General features: G+C 41.7%; 1 protein-coding gene across 4 annotated transcripts in view; it reads right to left on the bottom strand.

Annotated features, from left to right (window-relative positions):
• The window catches only part of Dusp16 (dual specificity phosphatase 16), an 81,142-nt gene extending 63,163 nt beyond the window's left edge, over positions 1 to 17,979 (bottom strand). Inside the window, exon 1 of one of the 4 annotated variants that reach the window (XM_085687254.2) lies at positions 17,535 to 17,979. The gene's annotated coding sequence lies outside the window, so the exon portion shown is untranslated. Of the gene's footprint in view, positions 1 to 16,250; positions 16,401 to 16,497; positions 16,787 to 17,534 lie in introns of those variants that run through there. The other 3 variants (XM_048432419.3, XM_048432420.3, XM_048432421.3) reach the window with 3 other exon arrangements.
• Positions 17,980 to 18,186: the final 207 nt, after the last annotated feature.

The following is an 18,186-nucleotide window of genomic DNA, read 5'->3' as shown; positions in this document are numbered from 1 at the left end:
AAAATTAAAGTGTGTTTTTAAAAAAAATTATTTTATAAATTGTAATATTTTCTAGAAGAGGGACTAATTATAGAAACAACAAAAGAGTATTTTAACTAGTCAGTTGTTGTGAATTTTTTACTCTTTTGGCCTTTAGGATGGCCCGCCACTCAGCTCCCAAATAAATCACACATGGAGGCTTAATCTTAGTAATGAATGCATGGCCTTAGGCTTGGCTTGTTTCTTGCCAGCTTTTCTTAACTTAAATTTTCCCAACTACCTTTTGCCTCTGGGCTCTTATCTTTCTCTATTTCTGTATACCTTTCTTTCTCTTCTTACTCCATGCTTGCTATGTGGCTGGCCCAATGTCCTCCTCTCCTTGGTAGCTTGCTCCTCTTTTTTCTCGGTTCTCCTTTCTATTTATCCTCTCTGCCTGCCAATTCCGCCTATCCTTGCTCCTGCCTTGCTATTGGCCATTCATCTGTTTATTAGACCATCAGGTGTGTTAGACAGGCACAGTAACACAGCTTCACAGAGTTAAACAAATGCAGCGTAAACAAAAGTCACACACCTGAAAATAATATTCCCCAACAGTCAGCAGTTCTAAACGCTGGCTGAATATTAAAATTACTTAGGCACTCTAAAATATCCTGAACCTTAGACCTGTAAATCACAATATCTGAAAAACGAGAACCACTATCTACAGGGTTTTGGAAAACAGGACTTCAGAAGGATCAGTAAGAAATTCCACAACCTGTGTCATACTGGGATTTACCTGGTCTTGATCTATTACAATGTTTTCTGAAGTTCTGAAAAGATGTTTATGTAAGACACCAAGTGTGCCAACATCACAGCTCTGTAATTTCAAGAAAAAGAGGGATGCACAGTAATTCTACTGAGCAAACAAAAGGTGGGAAGGGTACACTGGGGCTGCCTGAAGTGATACAGTTCCCAGTCTTTCTTCACTGTATATTAGATACAGGTGTAACAAGGAAATGTTTTCAAAAGTTGGAAGGAGGCAACACAGAGCTCAGTGTAAGAATTCAAATTAAAGATTTACTCCCCTCAGAAATATCCCAGTACTGTGAGCCCATTACCTTCACGGGGCCATGGAGGCCCTTGGAATTCCTCCCTCTGATCTGATCCAGTTACCATGAGATGATAAAGAAAAGCAGTATTTGAGCCGCCCCCAGCCGGCCTATATTACATGAAGGGGCATCCCTACCCTTCTGGTCAGTTTTCACCCATAGCATCCCTTGTAACATACAACAGAATTCACACTAGGAAACGCTTAGTCCACTGTTTCCCTCACACTGGATCTAACGCAAGGTTCACTCACGTATCCAATAATTTTGAGCATTTATGCTGTGTAAAGCTTTTTCCTCATTAAGACTTGACTTCCTCTTAATCCACAGGAGGTATGAAATATATATGTAGAACTATTCTGACACCATTAAGAGTGGAAATGAAGCTGAGCGATGGCGGCATGCACCTTTAATTCCAGCACTAGGGGAAGCAGGAGCAGGCGGATCTCTGAGTTCAATGTTGTCCTGGTCTACAGAGCGAGTTCCAGGACAGCCAGAGCTACACAGAGAAACTCTATCTTGGGGGGGGGGTGAAGGGAGTAGAAATGAAGAACAAAACAAAATAAGACCAGAGACAATGCCTGGAAGCAGAGTTCATGAGATTCTCCTCCTTCAACTTCTTAAAGTACTACACAAACTGGCCAAAAGAAGCACGGGGGACTGAGAACATCACTGATCAGAAGCTATTAACTTTGGAAATAACTATCTTTGGCTTATCCCTGAGGGCTTCCTGCTTTCTGCAAGAAACCAGTTAGCACAATCCACCTTTAGGAGGCAGTCAGATTTTTCAGTCTTACTGGTAGGTGCCTTAAAGAGGGGGAAAAAGGATAGGATAGTTGTTTTCCTCAGACAAGATAGACAGTTGTCATACCCTAACACAACTACAAACACAAGAGGGGAAAAAAGACATCACCAAGTCTTACAACTAACTGTTATCTTATAAGATTATAATAATGTTATTTCTAGCCAGCAATGTCTGCCTCAAGGCATAACCATAAAAGAGGAAAAATAACAGAACTATTATGAAAATGAGTTTATTTATTGAAAGGCTTAATAAGGTAGGCAAATGGTCTAAGCTGTTGAGAGTTGGTCATCCTCTAATAGTAGATAGCAAAGTAGCTGACTGTCAAGACCTCAGGCTTTTTAGTCTACAGACTACTTCATGTGTGCCTTCCTAACAAGAATCTCTGTAACTCAGAATCTCAACTTGGTGGATGACACTTCCACAGGGGTCACACATCAGTTATTCACATCACGATTCATAACAGCAGCAAAATTACAGTTATGAAATACCAATGAAAATAATGCTATGGTTGGGTCATGACAACATGAGAGCTGTATTAAACGGGTCACAGCACTAGGAAGGTGGAGAAGCACTGCTCTAATTAAAGGTACACACCACAAACAGCATGAAATAATGGTGGAGAAAGTTCTACAGAGTTCCTTAGTCAGATATGAAGCCTAGAACAGAATGTCAGTAACAGAGCGTTGAGGATCTAAAAACATACAAGAATCTAGTACTACACAGCAATTGGTGGCTGCTGGAAGAGAGGGAATCTGCAATGTGGCCCCTCAGAAGCTACTCACACTCTAGCAGATGGTCCTACACCAAAACCCATACTGCCAGCATAAATAGGCTCTGTAGGCTTAAAAAAGAGAGAAAAAAAACACATGAAATTAGGAGGAAATAGTGGTTGGAGGTGAGGATACAGGAGGGATTGGAGGGGAGTGATTTGGGGACAGGCTTGATCAAAATACATTACATGCTGCTATACCACTCTTGGGGCACAGCCTACCACAGAGACACTTGTGTGTCTCTATTCATAGAGACATGAGCTATGCTCATTGCTCTTCTATTTGTAACAGCATGAACACATTTTCAATCAATAAGAGCAAACAATAAGTTCTTTCCCCCACACATTTAAGTTGTTAGTGGCTATAGTCAGAGTGTTTTGTTTTTTAAGAGAGCGTCTTATGTAGTTCAGGCTGGTCTAGAACTTATCATGTAGGGAGGATAACCATGTATTTGCCACAAAAAATTTGAGTCTGTCATTCACAGGGGCTGCAGGGAAGTTGAGAGAATGGGATTTTCCACAATATATGACTTTTGTTGTTATTAAAAACTAAGAAGCTGTAAAAATCAACTTTATGAATATTCACATTAACTAGATTCTTAAGTCATTTATGGACAAAAATGTAAATAATTGCTTTAATCACACACTTTAAGGTGCTTCATCAGTAGAGTTTCTAGGCAGCATTTAGAAACTAGGTGGTGATGGAGTTAGATACCTCCTCATACCATTTAAAGCAGTTGTTAAGTAAATATACAGCTTATTCTGAAAGATGCAACTCAAACTGCAAAATTTTTTGGTTCTTAAATATTTAAGTTAATGGTATACATCCTAAAGTTTTCCCAATACCAATAAACCACAAACAAAATAAATCAGGGAGCCAGACGTAGTATTTGCCTGGAATTATAGCTACTCAGGATGCTGAGGCAGAAGAATCCCAAATTCTCGTAACACACTCCTGTAACTTAGTAGTTCAAAGCTGGCCAGACTTACACACAGAGATCGTGTCCCCACAAAAGCAAAGAAGGAAAAGAGGAGGAAAAGGAAGAGTATGGATGGGATAAGGCATACTGGTAGAACACAGGCCTATGTTGGAAGGTTCTGGGAACAATCCTCAACACCACAAAATGAAAGTCACAAGCATAAGTAAAATGTACATCTATAGACTTGGTTTAAGTATATGATTAGTTGTTTGGGGCTTATTATAACAAACACTCATAAACAGCACAGTGTTTCATAACATACTAGAATTGAGAATAAAAATTTCAACTCATTGTGTATCTGAGTTAATACAACTTTTGACAAAACTCCATGTGAAGAACCAGGTTTTATTCTATGAAATAGAAGCACTTTATGATACCTGATATACCTGCTTCACTGAGGTGCAGTCTTTAATGCAATGCAGAGGGACCACCTGTCAGTAGTTGCTCTTTTACCCTGTCCAAGCAAACATGCAGTGTGAATGCTATCATCAAATAACAAATTGCAACAGAAGGCCAGAGTGGACCAGGTTTCCCACAACAGTGCCTAAAATACATCTTATGTTGGACCAGAAGGCATTTCCTTAGAAGTCTGAACTGAAGGTATGTATTGACTATAAACACGTATCTTTCCTAAAATAAAGACATAGAGGCTGAGTTATAGCTTAGTGGTATAGCACTGCAATAGCATGCAACACGTCACAAAATTAATTTCTAAGTTTAATTACTTTTTAATTTTCAAGGAAAATTTACAAATTAATGAATAACTATCAAAAGCTAAAACAACTTTAAAGAACTTCAGTCTTCTTTACCATCCTTTGTTGGGGATGTCACCCAGCAATCAAGATGATCATACAGTACCACACCCTCTCAAGTCCTGTCCATTCTTCTGAGGAAAATCCTAAGTGTGTCAGAAGAACAAAAAAGAGGGAATTAGACGACTCCGCTAGTACAGGTGCCTACCACACGGGTCCGAGCTAAGCACACACTTCTGAAAGAGCTGTAGTAGAAGGAAAAGATTTCTCATCCCCAGAACTCAGGCTGGAAGGAGAGGATCACCTCCACAAGGAACCAGGCACACACACAGACTTCTAAGAAAAACACACATTGACACCAACACACACCCACACAATAATAAAAAAAAAACCAACATATTTAAAGTTACCTCAGATTATCAAATACAATGTTCTGTTTTAGCATTGAGAAAAATCAATGCCCAAGTGCCTCTAACTTCGCTCTATAACTAACTGGAACCGAAGCCTGTACAATTGTCCCTGAAGGAAGGAAGAAAAGGGATGCCGTGTTTTAGGAAGGCACTAGAATAGTTTCCAGACTACAGACAGTTGTTTAACAGGTCGCCACTGCTCTCCTTTGTGCCTGACTGCAGCAGACACACAGTTAACTACTCAGCAGACCTTCCCTCCCCCCAAAATGTTAACCATATCCCATCAAAGCTGAAGACTAGTTGTCTCATCCAGATGATATACAATGACATCAAAGCTACCCACCTCCCTTACTCAACATCCACTGCCAACATCTCTCTTGTGAGTGGGGGCAATCCTGTAAAACAGTTCAAGCAAATGAGACTGGAGAAGACAAGAGCTTCTATGAAACATTTTGTTGAGTTTTAGTACGGTCTGGTTTTGTGAAACAGGGCCTCAATATAGCACAGGCTGGCCTAGAACTCACTGTATAAACTATACTGTCTTTGAATTTGCAATCCTCCTACTTCTGCCTCCCAAGTGCTGGGATTACAGGCATGTGCCAACTACATGAGGCTAAGAGCCTGATTAGGCAGGTACAATAGAAAGGATCACTAGCTGTATTCTCTTCCTCCTTCTTGCTTTGAACAGGGATGTGAAGTCTAAACTAAAGCAGCCATTTTGTGACTGGGTAGCAACAAGTATCAGGATGCTAAGGAAGCGTGAAAAAGTGACAGAGACGAGGATGGGAGAGAACTAGGGAGCTTGATGACACTGCTAAGCAGCTTGACAGATGCCGAGACCTTGACTGAACTCTGAATGTTTAAGTCAATTATAAATGTCTTGTGGTTTAAGTCTCTGAACATACAGCTGAAGGTAGACTTGAATTAAAAACATTTCCCCCCGTGGCATGCTATGCTTTTCCTGCCTAATCTCACCCATATATAAAATATATTCTTTTTATACAACATGCAACTGGAAAAAGAGGAGGAGGAGGAAGGAGAAGAAGAAGGAGGGGAAGGAAGGAAGGGAGGGAGGAAGGAAGGAAGGAAGGAGGAGGAGGAGGAGAAGAAGAGGAAGAAGAGGAAGAAGAAGAAGAAGAAGAAGAAGAAGAAGAAGAAGAAGAAGAAGAAGAAGAAGAAGAAGAAATAATAATAATAATAATAATGTAGGAATAAACTGCTCCTTACAGGAGATTAATTTAATTACTTTGCAGTGGTGGTAGCTTGACTATACGACTTTATTAAATAAACACCATCAATGGAAATACTATGGGATAAAAATGATACTTAGAATCTTGTTTGGCCTTGAATATTGGCTTTGGTCTTTCCTTCCGCCATTTCAAATCCTTTTTAGGAACAACAACACATAAATAACAAATAGATCAATGGTATCTACCTGAACTAAACTCCCATCTTCTTTAATCTTAACTTAGTATTAAGAAAAAGTAAAGCATTAAAATTTCATTGAGTTTGGATCCTCAAATTTTGCCCAGTTAATATTTGCAGACACAGACGACTGTAGTCTAACTCTTCAACCTCTTCACACTCGTGACACTGCTGAGTCCCCCAGCTGTACTGGTGAGGAATTAAGACTAGTCAGTCAACTTGTAACCTGTTTGGATGCTTATCTCTGACTCTCGCTACACCCATTCCTGTACTGTTGTGTCCCAATCCAGCACCCATGTATATTCTGCAGTCTTCCACTAGCCCTTTCCTTCAATACATAGTCCATTCTCTGACCACAACCCAGGAGTACAGCAGAGTAAGAGATATGAATATCCACTCTTAGCTCATAATTTCCTCTTTGTAATGTCTGTTTTCAGTTATCCCTCAGGGTTCTCAGGAAAATTAAAATCAACAGCCTCCCTCTCAGTTCAAGAGAACAAGAAACACTAAAGGATTTGATCCTCTCCACCCTCCTGTCACTCAAGAAAAATCACTAATTTAAATATGGATAAAAAAATAAGTATGGGACTGGAGAGACAGTTCAGTGGTTAAGAGCACTGACTGATCTTCCAGAGGACCGGGTTCCATTCCCAGCTTCCAAGTGGCAGCTAACAACTGTCTCTAACTCCAAGATCTGATGCCCTCACACAGACATACATACAGGCAGAAACAACAATGCACATAAAAGGACTATGAACATGTGTAAGGGCACATACAGGCACAGTGCACCTTAAAGCTTTGCATACTGAAATGAGAACACAGAGCACTTCCACTGCACACCTAAGTACAATGCTGTCTTCAGGGAAAACACTTGGGAAACTGAGCTTTGAGTGTTTCTCATAGAATTCCATTCTGATTTAAAAGGGTAACTTGCAGACAACTGGTATAATTCATTTTTTCCAAAAATGAATGAAATGAAGCCTCTCCAAAACCGACAATACTGATAAGCAATAATAAAGTTCAGAATTCTGGGAAATAAACTCATTACCAAGATCCCAATTCCTTCCCATTTCATATTGAGGAGTAGTGCTTGTTTAATACTGTATAATCAAATGTGAATTCTGAGTGACCAGTCAGTAAAACTCAGCAATCATTACCTTCCAAATGACCATGCACATTACAAAATGAGACAGCGATCAAAAATTCACAAGACTCACAAGCTCAACTAATAGATATTTAATATTACAGAATACAAAAAATCCATGTCACCTCAGATTCAACAATTTAGCTAATCTTTAATATCCATATTTATTAAAAAGACAATTAAACAGTCCATCTTTTTCAACTGTGTATTTGAGTGTAGCCTGATTGTCTTTATACACTTAACTAAAACAGCAGGTCAGATACTGAATTCAAAAGTCACAGTTATGCAAACCGAGCCATTCTATATTCTATTCCGTCAGTCAGTACATTAAATAGCAAAATGCAAAATAATACTACATTTCCACAATTTTTATTTTCCGATTTGGAAACAAAATTTAGTTTTTCACATCATTTTAATGTTAACCGTTGGTATTAAGTAAATAAATATTTTAAATATTTTAATTTCCTATCATAGTTCACAAAAGATACTAGTAGTACTCAATTTTTAAGAGTATAAAAGTGTCTTAAGACTAATATGTCTGAAAAATACTGGTTTATAGCACCATACTGCCCCTCCCCAAAAAGAAAACAACAGAGTACTGAGTTGGCATGGAGGCATAGGCACCTATAATCCCAGCACACAAGAGAAACAAGAGGCAGTCAATCACAGGCTCAAGGCCAGCCTGCACTACAAAGCAGAATCCCTGTCTTTAAAACACAGTCTTTGTGCTGGGCAGTGGTGACGCATGCCTTTGATCCCAGCACTCAGGAAGCAGAGGCTCTGTGAGTCTGAAGCCAGCCTAGTCTACAAAGCAAGTTCCAGGACAACCAAGCAGAGAAATGCTGCCTTGAAGAAAAAAAAAAAATCTGTAATAAGCTTTTTTGGGCAACCAACCATGACACAGAGACTTAATAGCAGTTATAAATGCCTTATCTCATGCTTGTCCCACTACAACTTAAATCAACCTGCTTCTCCATCCACATTTTACCTCAGGGCTTTTGACCTCTCTTTCATTCTGTATGTTCTACTGTGTCTATCAAGTTGGTGGCTGCCCAACTCTGAGCATTTCCCTCTCTTTCTCCCTCATTCTCCTCTCCAGCCTAGATTTCTCCTATTTATTCCCTCTACCCACCAGCACCACCTATCCCTCTACTGCCTAGCTACTGGCCATTCAGCTTTTTATTAGACCAATCAGGTACCTTAGGCAGGCAAAGTAAAACAACAACACATATTTACATAATTAAACATGCAGTATAAACAAAAGCAACACACCTTTACATGATTAAACAGATGCAGCATAAACAAATGTAACACACCTTTACATAGTTAAACTAATATTCCATAACAAAGATCAGATTTTTAAAAATATGGTCTGTACTCACTTAAAAGGGGATATTAACTGTAACGTATTGGATAACCATGCTACAATCCACAGACCCAGAGAGGCTAGGTAACAAGGCAGGCCCATGGGAGGGTGGGGGTGCATGGATCTCTCTGGGAAGGGGAACTAGAGGAGATTCCCTAGTTGGAATAGGGCGAGTGGGCATGGGAACATGAAAGATCGGAATGGGAGCCTGGAGGGGGGCAGTGCTGAGCGAGATGACTGGAAAGAGGCTCTGCAGAGTTGGGTAGAAGCCCGAGGCAAGGGAAACGTCCCAAAGTTTACAAGGATGGCCTCAGCTAAGACTCCTGGCAGTAGTGGAAGCATAGCCTGAACTGGCCATCCCTTGTGATAGGATTGGTGACTATCACAATTGTCATTGAAAAGCCTTCATCCAGTTGCTGATAGAGGCAGATTCAGAGACCCATGGCCCAATACTGGGCCCTACTAGGGGAATACTGCCGAGGAGAGGAAGGAGGGATTGTAGGTGCCAGAGGGCGTTGGGAACATTGCAGAAAAACCCACAGAAACCACTAGACCAGCTCACGGAACTCAGAGTCTGAACCAACAACCAGGGAGCCTGCATGGGACCAACCTAAGCCCTTTGCATGTATGTGACAGTTGTATAGTTTGGTCTATATGTGGGATTCCCAGCAATGGGAACAGGGGCTGCCTGTCTCCTGTGCTCTGACTGGCTCTGGGGAACCTGTTCCTCATGCTGGATTGCCTCGTCCAAGCACAGGGGAGGTGCTTGGTCTAAGGGCAGCTTGATAGGCCATGCTGTGCTGAAGCCCACTGGAGGCCTGCCCCTTTCTGAGCAAATACAAAGGGTGGGTTGAGGGGGCAGAGCAGAAGGGAGGAGGGTGGTGGGAAGAGAGGAGGGTGGTGGGAAGAGAGGAGGGAGGGAGGGAAGGATAAAGTTGGGATGTAAAACAAAACAAACAAATAAATAAAATAAATTATAATACTCCAGAAAAAAGTCATCTTTGTATTTAAACATATACAAAATATCAGAATATTTTAACTCCAGTTCTAGCAATACTTCTTAGTTTATGATTTAACTAGAGTACTCAGTGTCTGTCTCCATGGCCTTAGTTTCCTCATCCACAAAATAGAAAATTCCTAATAAAAATCACAAAATATATCAAAGCACATACTATAAACTATAAGATATTCCTGTAAGATGCCAAATTGAATGCTAAGCATGCTTATCTTTCTATAAAACTTTCCCCATTTTCCAATTATTTCAAATGCTAAAACATCTTTTTTTTTTTTTGTTTTGAGCCAAATTTGAAGCAAGTTTTATTAAATACTGGCCAAGATGATGGATAACGGCCGGTTCATACATGGAATTCTCAAGTATGGCCCGAAACATTTAATTTTATTATATTTTATTCTCCGCAGTGATAATTGGTAATATACACTTCAACACATTATTATGTGTATTTCCAAATACATGCAAATAGATAGAAAAGAATAAATGCCAAAGTGCCCATAACCAAGCTTCAACAATATTAAATTGTTTCATTTATCCATGCTTGCAATTGTGCCTATCCTGAAATTTTCAAAACGAGAATCATGCATATACTTCTAGATTTATCTTTAACTGACCAGAGTTTAACATAAGGATACCATAAAGAATTCTAGGGCCAAGTTTCCTAAATGTCTCAAAAAGTCTTTGATTTTGGTTCATTTGTGTATCAATGTAGCAGACTTACTAGCTGTTTTTCAAATGAATCAACATTTTAAACTAGAGCTAGCTAAGACAGAAAAGGAAACCATACCATGCCCATGTTTCATAGATCATATATAGTTCACAAAGCTAAGGACTATCTTCCTGAGTTGAGTGTGCTCCTCCACCAAAAGTTACAAAAACAAGAATCGCAAGACCAAACACACTATAAACTAGGTCACCATGTGACATACACACGAACATTCTGAAGAGAGACTAGAGGAGTCAGCTGCTCGGTGAAACGAAAGGTGACAAGAATCGAAAGGTGACAAGAATCAACCACCCGCCATTTCAGAAAGGAGGAGGTCAGGTCAGCAACAAGGCAAAAATTCAATGGAGTCAGCAAGTGTTTAGGCTGTGAGTTCTCTATTAAAAAAGACTAATACACACAAGGCCTGGAATGTTGCTCAGTTGGTAGAGTGTTTCACTAGTATGCAAGAAGACCCAGGCTCAATGCCCAGGACTGAAAATATAGAACAAAACATGTTGCGGAACATTACTTTAAGGAGAGCTGTGCTGCATTTGTTTATGAACAAAGTAAAGATGTGCTACATTTGTTTTACCTTGCCTGCCTAAAGCACCTGATTGGTCTAATAAAAAGCTGAACAGAATAGCTAGGCAGCAGAGGGATAGGCGGGGCTGGTGGGCAGAGGGAAAAAGAGGAGGAATAAATAGAGAGAATGAGGGAGAAGAGTGGGAGGTGCCAAGGGTTAGCCAGGCAGCCATCAGCCAGCCAGCCACAGAAGAAGCAGAAAAGTAGGACACACAGAATGAAAGAAAGGTAAAAAGCCTTGAGGCAAAATGTAGAGGAAGAGAAACAGGTTAAATTCAGTTATGAGCTAGTGGGGCAAGCATAAGATAAGGCCTAGCATTCAGAACTAATATTAAGTCTCTGTATCATGATTTGGGAGCTGGTTGGTGGCCCAAAAGAAAGCCTGTTACAAAAATAGATAAATAATGTAGACAAGTAGCATGTATTTCTCAACATGTATCCCTTATAAATGTTAAAGGGGGGAGTGGAGATATTTAAAATTAATTACTTTGCTTTTTCAAAACATACGGTGAGCCTTTTTCTTATAAATTGTACCAATCAACTACCACTATCATACAGAGATACTAGGCAAATATTTTCAAGGCAGCATGTCAGGTTAGTTGTTTTAACTGGGGTGTATGTGTGTGTGTGTGTGTGTGTGCGCGCGCGCACGTGCGCGCACACACACAGAGTTCAGGCTTGCATGTCATGGTGTGCATGGAGATCAGGGGCCAACTTTGTGGAGTGGGCTCCCTTCTTCAACCTTTTTGTGGGCTCTGGGGATCTATCTAATTCAGGTTGCTAGGTTTACATGTATTTGGAACCACCATGCCTCTACCCAGTAGGCTATTTCAGGTTAACTTTGCACATACAACTACAGATGCCCAGCGTTTATATCCATAAATCTTTTCTAACTGAAGTAGTTCAAGAGAAAAATCAAAGAAAAAGGAACACTTGCCTAGTGTGGCGGCTTATAGCTACAAGCCCAGCAGAGAGGCGGGGGCCAGAGGACGGCTGCAAATGTGAGAACAGCCTGTATTACATAGTAAGTTCCAGGCCAGACCAGCCAAAATGACACAATGAGAACCTGTCTAATATAATTTTTTTCCTTTCTTGGCATAAAAGTTTCTTTCAAATACTTATCTATAATGTGCCTGAATATGACAATGAGAAAAAACTGGTTAAGTACACACAGAATAACTTTTGAAACATATTCTTCTTCAGAGAGATACACAGTAAAAACACTTTACGGAGAGCTAGAGACATGGCTCGGTAGTTAAGGGTACTTCCTGCTCTTGCAGGGGACTGGAGATCAGTCCCTAGCACCCATGTCTGATGGCTCATAACCCCCCCTAATGTAACTTCAACTCCGAACTCCAGCTCCTGGGGATCTAAGGCCCTCTTCTGGCCTTTTCAGCCACCTGTACACACAGCGTATATTCACACAAATGCACAAACATACACAAAATAAACTTTCTTTTAAAAAGAGAGGGCTACTTTATAATATTCTTTATCTTAATTTTAACTCTTTACCCAAATTTTAAAGTTGTAAAAATGTGGGAAAGGAGATGCAATATATTTCTTATAGAATGCTTAGGCGAAATGCAGTGATGTGGTGGGCTTGTGCCTATGATCCCAATATTCCAGAGACTGAGGGAGAATTGCCGTGAGTTCAAGGCCAGCTTCAAGACCAGCCTGGGTTACATACTGAGCTTCAAGCTAGCCTGGGCTATAGCATTTTGACATTATCTTTTTAAAAAGAGGGGGGAAAGTAACGTATGGGGACAACAACTATAATCCTGGTACTTCAAAGGTACAGGCAGCAGGATCACAAGTTCAAGGCCGTCCTCAGCTTCATACTGAGTTTTAGACCACCCTAAGCTATATGAGACCCTCTCAAAAAAATCACTATAATATCATAATCAAAATAAATAACTGTGGATGAGATAAACATATACCGCAATTGTGAAGTGTTTGCCTAGCATGTCTGAAGCCTTGCACCACCCAGGGAGTGATGGTGAAGGCCTATAATCCCAGCTCTTGAGAGGTGGGGGCGGAAAGATCAGAAGTTCAAGGTTATCAACACAGGGACCCAGTCTGAATAAATAAACTAATTGATTAAAAGGGTAACAGAAGAGTAACTGGGAACTTCCTTAATCCTTGTTTTATTGCCAGGCACCTGGCAGGACTGCTGTTTATGGGACTTACTGCTGTCCTACTGCCTTCCTCGATCAGAAGTAAGTTTCACAAGGGCAAAGCCTTATTTTCAGTTCACAGAATTCATAAATTGCTGAATAAGCAGTTGATGAACAGTAAGTCTTCAATCCCTCTAGTTCCCTTCCTCAGTACACAGTATACACAGCCACCCGTTAACATCAGGGTCAAATTCTATTAGCTCTGAACCTTCCCATCTCTTTTCTCCTTACACAGTGAATCTGGTCCTTACCAACTGTCTGAGAACATTCTCTCTCTGCATGCATGAACACTTGTGCGTGCGCGCACACGTGCGCACACAGTGCACCTTAGCATTCTTATAACCTTTCTCTCCTTAAGGGAATAGACCTGGGTATCCATGTCAATAGGTGTCTTATCCAAGGACACGGCAGTGCACACCTTTAAGTCCAGCACTCTGGAGGCAGAGGCTGACAGATGTCTCTCAGTTTGAGGTCAGCCGGATCTCAGTAGTGAATTCCAGGCCAGCCATAGCTACAAAGCTGCTTCAAAATTAAATGACTAAACAAAATAAATAGCATGCTTTAAATAAATATTTTTGATTTGCACGTAAGTTTATTTGGAAATTCACTTAGTAACTTCAACATTTTATGATTTATCTCCCCCAGTTCAAAATGGGCCATAAAACTGTAGTGGGTTTTTCTACTTTAAATGTATCTCTGGGAATTAAGTTTTATGTTTTTATGCAGCTGTGTAATCATAATAATCCGTTCCCTCATCCCTAGCTTGTATTTTTTAATACAAGTAACAAAAAAAAACTGACTTTCTGATGGCATGAGACCTACATAATTAACTAATACCAATCAGGAAGGAGGTGACATTTTCTTATTCTCTTCTTGTTGCTGAAGTACCAAGGGGTATTTTTCCACTTATGCCTCTTTCCTCTCATGCCAAGATGTATCCATTTCCTCCTATGCTGGTCATACCCTGGCAAGCTCTTATTTTTGTGTGCGTCTGTCCTCAGTAATCTGCCACAGATTCTTCTTCTGAGCCCCTCTTGTTTTCTCTAGTCATACATTTGATTAAATTTCTAACCTCCTATCTCTGTCAGTCTGTGAAAGAGAATGACCCTCTTCTTAAAGTATAAGCCTGCTTCTTTACCTTCTGCCAGCCTTCACGACTCTCCCTTCACAAGGCCAACCCTCTATCTGCCTGAATGAAAGAAATGTATAAAAATAACAGATTACACAAGTCATCGGGGGAAATGATGTCCGGCTTTGAAATACATGTCGCTCTGGGCAAGATTTACTTTATGATTTTGCTTAAGCCAACACTAGTAAAATTTTTCTTTTATGATGGCAGATATCAGTCACTTCTACATCTGATGCAGCTTACTGCTACAGAGCCAGCGAAGCATCAAGTGTGTTTCCTATGACGCCCTTTTACCATGTTCAGTCTGTTGAAATATGCCATAAAACTCGTTTCCTATAACCCTTGGTTACTTTTGGGGGAATTTTAATCCAAGTGAGATTTCCCTATATTAATCTACTTCTTCAAGTCATGGTATCTTCTGCTTGAGAACTCAAAGCATTTAACCAGCACTGAAGTAGATCCAGGTAAGACACAACAGAAGACTATCTGTCGGAAATTCCAGAACACATGAGACTCCAGGATAAAATACACTGCTAAATTATAACAAGTTATAGTTGGCAGGGCTTTATGATTGATTGAAAATAGAAAAGGCTTAACAATGGAATATTTATATAAACTGGCTTCTTCAATACATCAAATCCATATAATGAAAATCCTATGAAATTCAATTTCCTAATTCAGGCAGGTATAGAAAAAATCCTATTTTAAAACTCCAACATCATTCCTGCCCTTCTCTTAACTCTAGCCAAAGCCCACCTACTTTTTTTTTTTTTTTAAGGTGGAGGGAATGTGGGTTTACATCTCGGGCCTCACCTGACTCCAGCCCATACCTGCTCTGAACCTGCTGGCCACAGTCTCCTCTTTTCCATTCCAGAAATAAATTTTTAATGTGGAATAAGGGGGCGGGGAAGAGGTTACCAGGTTCTTCCTTTTTTTTTTTTTTTTGAATATTTATTTATTTATTTATTTATTATGTATACAATATTCTGTCTGTGTGTATGTCTGCAGGCCAGAAGAGGGCACCAGACCTCATTACAGATGGTTGTGAACCACCATGTGGTTGCTGGGAATTGAACTCAGGACCTTTGGAAGAGCAGGCAATGCTCTTAACCACTGAGCCATCTCTCCAGCCCCAGGTTCTTCCTTTTTGCCCCCTTCTCAATCACTATAACTAAATCTTTGACCAAGCAGACCAGGGGGTTCTCTGGTTAATTTCATATTAACATTTTAATTTTACAGGTACTCAATTACATTCATCAACCTTAGCCAAAGGACAAGAGCTTCCAAACTGAACAGAGTAGGGGAGTTGGGTTGACTGTGCCCCTCTGTTCCTGGCCCTGTCCATTAGAATTTATCATTTGAAACACTGAAGTAAAAATCAACACATTTTTAAGTCACGTATTTCATTTGAGTTGCTGACATACCAGAGATTAAAACAAGACAAAACAGAAAAACTGTAAATATCATTACCAACACTTTATACTTATTAAACATCAACTTATTCACTAACTAAAACTCTAAAGTTATTTCTAATTTTCTCTCGATAAACACAAATTACTGCACCTAAAAACTAATTCAAGTTGCAGTTAATTAACCTGAATTTGTACATGAGATGGTAAATGTTAACAAAAAATTAATAACAACTTCCCACATTGTCTTCAAACACAATAAATTCCACAACTTTAATTTTAAAACAAAGACAAAATCCTTTTGCATTGCCTAGTCACAGTTTGACTAAAACACACAAAGCCACAAATACTTGAGTTTTCAATTTACTTCTCCAAGCTGCTGGCCTTCACCAAATACAGCATTCTACAAATCTTAATTACAGCCTCCCAAACTGTGCTCAGCAATATATGTGATTGTCAAGTAATTTAAAAAGCAATTAACTTAACTGTTAGGCTTTTTAAAATTCTTCTCTTGAAACTTTACCTTTAAAAGTCTCTTCGCGAGGGAGATGAAAAGGTGTTGGTCTTTTGAGGAAGCAGTTGTCAACTGCCTGAGCCACACAGTGGCTAAAGAGGCTTTTTCCCGACAGTCTATTTCCCAAATGGCTAGAAAGTCTTTTATGGATGGCAAATTACACTTACAAACGCACACATGCATACACGCGCGCGCGCGCGCGCGCGCACACACACACACACACACACACACACACACACACAGACAAGAAACATACCTGATCATTTTCAAAACAGGTTTGATAGGTTTGATTCTGTTCTAAGAGCACAGTATTTACTTACAATCTTTTAAAGCAAAGTGGCAGCCAGAGCACTGGGTAAATAAAAACTTCCGAGGTTTTAAAACTCTCATCTCAACTCACTCCCCCTTGGTTCCAGGGGAAGGCACAGCCAACCCCACAGCAAATGCGATTATGCAACAGGTTCTTCCTCTCTAATCACGGGCTGATTAGAGGTGTGCGTTCTCCCAACAATCTGAGACACCCAGGACTTCAAAATACCAAGGAGCTTTGCAACAGACGTTTAAGAAAGTTCTTTCGAATTCTGCAGTAGCCATTCATTTTAAGATCTCCTTGTACTTTCCCCGAGTTTATTATCAGCTTTCTGTAGGAAACGAAGCCAGCACCCGCTCTTAAGAAGTTTGCATACACGTCCCCCAGAGTGATTTTTCTTACATGAAACGACACGATCCACAGACCGTCCGCTGTCTCCCCGTTTTTGTTTTCTTTTTTATTATCACTGTTATTATTGTCTCACATGTTACTGCTACTGTAAATAAAGAAGTCACCGCTGCACCACCGTTTCCCCTCGGCAAGACGACAGGAGTCCCAGAATGAAACTTGAGATTTGGGGGGTGGGTTTTTTGGGGGGGTGAGTTTGAGGAAGCGCCACCGTCACTCCCCAGGTGGCCTGGCCGCCTCCACCCAAGGTGAATCTGGGATCATGGAAACAGTCAGGCCAGGGCCCCACTTGGCAGGCGTGTTGTGTAACAGTCTGGAAGTGAGCAGCTTCGCCTGCCCAGGTGCCCGTGCCCCGCGACCGGCAGCTCGACCCGACCTGGCTCGCCCAGGCCGGGGTGCGGGGACCCCGAGCGCCCGTGCGTCCGGCGCGCGGCTCGGCCCGACCCCCAGCGCGGCCTACACACCCCTCGTCGTCGCCGCCGCCGCCAAGGCTCGGGGCTCCGGGCCGCGGGGAGCACCGGCACGAGGTGCGGACGCGTCTCCCAGCCAGCCCGCGGCCCGCCGCGCACACTTACTTGAGGGGCCGCCGGGCTCCAGGCTCGCTCGGAGGGCAGCGAGCGTTGTCACCGCGTCGCCCGCCCGCCCGCCAGCCCGGCCGTCGCTCGCTCACTCGCTCGCGCGTCCTCCTCGCCGCCGCGGCTTCTACTCTGAGGGGTGGGCGGAGAGCTTAGCGAGAGCCCGGGCGTTTGCAACTTTTCTTCACTTTCTCTTCCACCGCCCCCCGAAAAAGAGAGAAGGGAAAGGGGAAAAAATGTCGACAGGGATGAAGGAGTTGAGGAGGTAAAGTTGGGGGTCCGCGCGGGAAAAAGCGGAGAGGGGGAGAATAAATGGTGGAAAATGAGATGGAAGCCCCCCCAAACGGTGATACCCGCAGGAGGGGACCGGGGGGGTAGGGTGGGGGTTGGGGAGAGAGAAAGAGTCGCTGGTCAGGAAACTTCAAGCGCGGATGAGGTCATTGGTTTAAAAATAAAGAGATGGCGTCACTTGAAACCAATCCCAGTGAATGAACTCAGCGGAGCCCGGGGGGAAAGGAGGAGACAGGCGAGGGCAGGGCGGGGGGCGGGGGCGCCGGGCGGGGCGGCGCGTCGCCCGCCCCTCAGCGCTCGTCCCCGCGAGGCGGCCGCTCGGGAGGCTCCGGGCGGAGGGCGCGGGTCACGTTCCCGGTCG

The sequence above is a fragment of the Myodes glareolus genome, chromosome 3 (assembly GCF_982192425.1).
Source record: "Myodes glareolus chromosome 3, mMyoGla1.1, whole genome shotgun sequence".
In the NCBI taxonomy this organism is placed as follows: domain Eukaryota; kingdom Metazoa; phylum Chordata; class Mammalia; order Rodentia; family Cricetidae; genus Myodes; species Myodes glareolus.
The sequence above is the reverse complement of the archived record's forward strand: the minus strand, read 5'-3'. Positions and strand labels throughout refer to the sequence as shown.